Source organism: Stigmatopora argus, chromosome 5, assembly GCF_051989625.1.
Source record: "Stigmatopora argus isolate UIUO_Sarg chromosome 5, RoL_Sarg_1.0, whole genome shotgun sequence".
NCBI classification, from domain to species: domain Eukaryota; kingdom Metazoa; phylum Chordata; class Actinopteri; order Syngnathiformes; family Syngnathidae; genus Stigmatopora; species Stigmatopora argus.
This window is the reverse complement of record NC_135391.1, coordinates 11,563,172-11,568,729: the sequence shown is the minus strand read 5'-3', so window position 1 is coordinate 11,568,729 and position 5,558 is coordinate 11,563,172. Positions and strand designations below refer to the sequence as shown.

The following is a 5,558-nucleotide window of genomic DNA, read 5'->3' as shown; positions in this document are numbered from 1 at the left end:
TATCGCGAGCATGTCTGTTTCCCACATTCTTATTGCGACTGCTCTGTATCACTTACATGAAGTCATTTGTTATGCATGAAAACACCTGAATGATTTCTAGTCTAAACTCCTCACAGCCTGATTTGAGCTTCAGACTAAACACAGAGCTCACACATACACGGATCGAGTTCTTATTTTTATTTTATTTCAGATGTTAAAAAAAAAGCAGTAAAAAGAATGACATTTTTGTGCGTGAGCACAAATGTGACTACAGAGCAGTGTCTAACTGTTCCAAGATGGCCACCTCCCCACCAGTGTGTCCTTTTCTTTGAAATGTTTACGCTTTAGTTCGCAGCGTCACCCTTGGACAACCACAAGCGTTCCGAGTGGTCGCCAGGATCGCTGCACCATCGCGTGAAGATTTTCTTGTCTTTTATCAGCAGCCTTACGGAAGAGAGAAAAAAAGATGAAGACAGTTTCACATTATGAAAGCAGATTGACAAGTTTGGTAATATTCCCATGGAGAGGACCATAGGAATATCCTTCATTGCAGCTAAAGCTGCGACACAAAAAAGCATCAATAATAACCTGTGCTGGCCTGCGGCTGAGTGGTTAGCGTGTTGGCCTCACAGTAGGGGGGACCTGGGTTCAAATCCAGCACGGTCCAAATGTGTGGAGTTTGCATGTTCTCCTGAGGCCTGCGTGGATTTTCTCAGGGTGCTTCGGTTTCCTCCCACATTCCAAAGACATGCATAGTAGGCTGATTGGACACTCTAAATTGCCCCTAGGTATGAGTGTGAGCGTGAATGGTTGTCTGCTGTTATTTGTGCACTATGTGGTGAAATATTTAAATCTCATAATTGTATAATGACAATAAAAGCATTCAATTCAATTCAAAATTGTCTCCTTGTGACCTGCGATCGCCTGGCCACCAATTCAGGGTGTCCCCCAAAGTCAGCTGGGATAGGCTCCAGCACTCCCCACGACCCTAGTGAGGAGAAAGGGGTTCAGAAAATGAGGTGAGAATGAAGCATTCTTTGTGTTTCAAATGTTAAACCACGACCCTAGTGAGGATAAAGGGGTTCAGAAAATGAGGTGAGAATGAAGCATTCTTGTGTTTCAAATGTTAAACTTTTAATAGACTAAGGTGGCCTGGAATAAAGGTGAGTTGATGTAAAATACTACTCAATACATTTGGTAAAATAAGTGTACTGATGCACTGTTTTATAGATCAAGACCACAAGAATCAAGGCTATTCTACGTCATCTTCAAAACAGACAATGAGCAGCTGAGTTAATTAAGCGCATGCGCAGTAACCGTTCCTTTTGGAAAGGCTTCCTACGCTAACAGTCGGTAGCACGCCAACGAGGTGAGTAGAGCAATTCACTGGCCTAAATGTGTTTTTATCACGCTATCGGGAGACTTTTCAGTAATCAATTGAGCCCAAAATGCCAACAAATCTCTTAGTTTAATGCCAGGTTTAACACACCGTCGACAATTTAAGTTTGGGCTTTGTGCCGTATGTTACTAGTTAGCATTAGCGTTAGCGTCACGATTTGACTTAAAAACTTATCCGTTTTCTCTCCATTATTGAGTCGTGGAGCAAGACTTTAAATTTAATCAAACAACGCCGAGACATCAACCGACAGTTTGCTGGGTAAATGCTCACTCTAGTCTAGTTAGTTCCTGTTGTGTTGTAAGTAATGATAGTTTTCATTGTGAGTTCTAAACACCCGTTGCCGAGTTGTAATGGTTCTGTTTTTACAAAAAAAATCACCTATACAAAACTGTTAAGCCAACTTTCTCCTAGCTGTTAACGTCAGTGTGTATATTTAATCGCCGTATACAAAACTATTAAGCCAACTTTCTCCTAGCTCACTGGTGTCAAAGCGGCGGCCCGTGGGCCAAATCTGGCCCGCCGCGTCATTTTGTGCGGCCCGAGAAAGTAAATCATGAGTGCCGACTTTCTGTTAGGATCAAATTCAAATGAAGATTATACATGTATATTATACTAACTCATTTTCCCCTTTTTAAATCAATAATTTTTTAATCCATTTTTTCCTTTTTGTGTTTTTAGTTCAAAAAGCATTTAGTAAAATCTAAAAATAAATATATTTAAACAATTCTGTTTTCCACGCTAATATTGAACATCTTCCCAAAAATATTTTATTTCTTTTTGAAATGAAAAACAAATTATTAGAAGAAAAAAGCTCAAAAAAACATTTTTTTTAGATCTATAAAAACTGAATATTTAGGGATTTTGAGTTTTTTAAAAAAATCCAATTTAAATAGAAAAAAATATTTCAAAAATGGTCCGGCCCAACGTGAAATCGAGTTGACGTTATTGCGACCCGCGAACCAACCCGAGTTTGACACCCTTGTCCTAGCTGTTAACGTCAGTCTGTATATTTAATCACCTTGTCTGGAAAAGGAAAAATAGCACTTGGCACTCGCTAACTAATTTTAATTCTTTATTTTGATCGTTTATTAAATTTCTTGTAAGATTTCTCTCCCGTAATTGTTTGGCAACCCCCAAATACCTTGGTTAAATCAAGTTTTCCCTGTTTAGCATCAAGATAAAACTAATTCCCCAAAACAACCAAGCCTATCTGTTGAATCTCCAGGCTCTATATATGCTAACTTATGCTTTTTGTGTGTGAAAGTTTTCCCTGTTTAGCACCAAGATGCAGCTCTTCTAGCATGCCTAGAGCACTCTTGAGGTTATAGAAGAGGAGCCTGGGCCAGATCAAGGTAAAACTTCTAAGTGTTTATTCCCCCAGCTTTTTTTTAAATTTTATTTTCTAAGTGTTTATTCCCTGTTTTTTATTTTTTTCTTCTAATTTTCTGTTTATTTCCCAAGCTTTTTTTCCTAATTTTATTTTCTAAGTCAGGGGTCGGGAACCTTTTCAACGAAGAGAGCCATAAACAATTCATAGTTTCGAAAGTTATTCCTTAGGAGCCATACTCCAAATTTAAAAGTCAAGTGGAAAAAAAAAAGAATACTTTTGACAACATTCTTATGCATTCTCGCAGTCTAATGCAAAAAAAGATTAAAGCAGTACTGGACATGGTATCTCAGTTCCGTCACCAGTGGGTTCCATATTTTAGCTCACAGGTTTGCAAAGAGCCACATGTGGCTCCCAAGCCATAGGTTCCCTACCCCTGTTTTAACATTTATTCCCCCAGCTTTTCTAAGTTTATTTACCCTATGTTTTTTCCTTTTTTTATTTTCTAAGTGTTTATTCCCCCAGTTTAATTGTATTTTCTAAGTATTTATTCCCCCAGCTTTTTTTTCTAATTTTATTTTCTAAGTGTATTTTACAAAAAAATAATTATAAGTGTAATATTGTTTTGTGAACCTTTAACTAAAATATCTTGTCTTATGTCTACAGGTGGACAAACAAGAGAAAAGACTGGCTACACCAATCAACACTTCAATGTAATGCCAACCAAGTATGCTGAAGTTGAAATGTTCACCTTTAAATAAATTTTTTTAAACTTGGATTGTTACTTGCATTTTTTGTTAGATAAAGCCAAACACATGTATACATTGAAAAACTTTTATTTTGAAAAACTTTGGAGATAGGTTCGCGCAGGCCGTCCAGCATTTTTAAAAAATCAGTTTTGCCTTCATCCATTTTCAAATGGATGAAGAAACTCCCCTTGGCACCAGGTGGAAATCTGGAAGGAAAAAAAAAAGGGGGTCAATACACAAAGTTAGGTAAAACACCATTCGCAAGGTCTTACCTTTTATTTTGAAAAAACGCATAGATTGGTTCTCGCGTAACCACCAGCACCGAAAAACGAGGGGGTGCGTCAGCCTATCTGTACATAGGCAGGAAACCTTGTCCCCCTTGTGGAATTCTGGAAAACAAAAAAGGGGTCAATACATAAAGTTAGGTAAAACACCATTCGCAAGGTCTTACCTTTTATTTTGAAAAAACGCATAGATTGGTTCTCGCGTAACCACCAGCACCGAAAAACGAGGGGGTGCGTCAGCCTATCTGTACATAGGCAGGAAACCTTGTCCCACTTGGGTGGAACTCTGGAAAACAAAAAGGGATCAAGGCACAATAAATTAAGTTACATATAGAAATACAGACTAGGGCCTAATCAAGTCAAATTTAACAAAAACACCTACATTTAGTTTTTTTCTATAAACCATCAAAAGGGTACCCATTATTCAGACACTGCAAAAGAAGGCAATATTAGACATACTCCTGATGGTCTGGTTTTCTTTTTGTCTGCTGCAGAGAGACTAAAAAATGATATATATTTTTCATGTTTTCTTCCACAAACAAGTAATCAGGATCTTGATTTGGTGGGAAATATAGAAAACACACTGGCCAGGGGCCCACAAGGTACAAATTACATGAAAATAATAAATAAAATCAATCCTACTTCTGCCTGGAGTTTTTCAGTCAATTATTTCAAATCCATTCATTCTTAAAAAAATAAATATCCAAAAAGCTTCTGTTTTTCTCTTCTTATGCCAAGGAAAAAAAATGTTTAAATGAGTCAAAAATGCACTATTGTTGAATAAATGTTCTTAGGTTTTGTCAAAACCACATTTAAAACTAAAAATAAACAGTCCAAGCCCTGAGGTCTTTAAGAAAGTTAACAGGGTAAAAGTATAAAATCTATTGGAGTGCACAGTTCCACTACATGGCAGAATTTTTTGTACCAATTACCAATTTCATCATTAGCAGTTATCTGGGTATGATGACAAAGCCTATGTTTGATTATTATTTGTAAATTCAGAAAGATGTGAAACTCACGAGCAGAAGCTACTCCTACACTCACCACTATAGTATTTTTTTTAAATTCAATTCAATTCGGATGACCCTACTTTACAGTTTTTCATTTATCGCAGCCATGTCTGGTCTACATTAACCGCGATAATCGAGGGATTACTGTTTATTCCTTACACGTCCACTAATGGCATTTGTGTGGGTGACTTATCCACAGGTTTTTGCTATTAAAAAAAAAACACCAAACTAGTTAGTGTTTACATTCAAAAGTTGAATGTATCATGATGAAAAACGAACCAATTGCGCAATGCCTTGAATACTGAACGCTGACGTTTAAATATTACACGGATAGAGAAAAACGGAACTATTTAAAAATGACTCACTTTGTTATGGCGTCGACAAGATGCCCCTTTCTGGTCGTTTTGGCCACATTCTTGATGTTTCCCAGCAGTCTGTGCTCGTTGAGGGACTGAAACACACACACAATGGAATGATTTCTTTTTAAACAAAGAGCGATCGGTAACGCAATGTAGCCAATTTGTTTGCAAACATTTTGCTGTCTGCACACACATGTGGCTACATCACGTCAACGAATCATGCTCTTAAGACGAGAACTGGGGCTTCGAAATCCCCAAATGACAACGTACCGAATGTGCTGCATCGTCCTGTGAGAAGTTTGTCAGACTTTCTTCGGCAAATCGTCACTTTTGAGCTGCTCTGCAGTGCACGCCCGTGCTGCCTCCTGGCTCATCAGCCATTTTGGGGTTTGACGTCGACAATTTGAACTGTGACCTCGGCCACGCCTATTAAAAATAGACACACACAAAA

General features: G+C 37.9%; 1 protein-coding gene across 5 annotated transcripts in view; it reads right to left on the bottom strand.

The window, feature by feature from the left end:
- Positions 1-3,525: 3,525 nt before the first annotated feature.
- aopep (aminopeptidase O (putative)) overlaps positions 3,526-5,558 on the bottom strand; it is a 74,000-nt gene continuing 71,967 nt past the window's right edge. For 3 of the 5 annotated variants that reach the window (XR_013300340.1, XR_013300341.1, XR_013300344.1), the window contains 5 exons: positions 5,378-5,533; positions 5,114-5,199; positions 3,906-4,024; positions 3,727-3,843; positions 3,526-3,660 (listed from right to left, as the gene is read on the bottom strand). The gene's annotated coding sequence lies outside the window, so the exon portion shown is untranslated. Of the gene's footprint in view, positions 3,661-3,726; positions 3,844-3,905; positions 4,025-4,107; positions 4,170-5,113; positions 5,200-5,377; positions 5,534-5,558 lie in introns of those variants that run through there. The other 2 variants (XR_013300342.1, XR_013300343.1) reach the window with 2 other exon arrangements.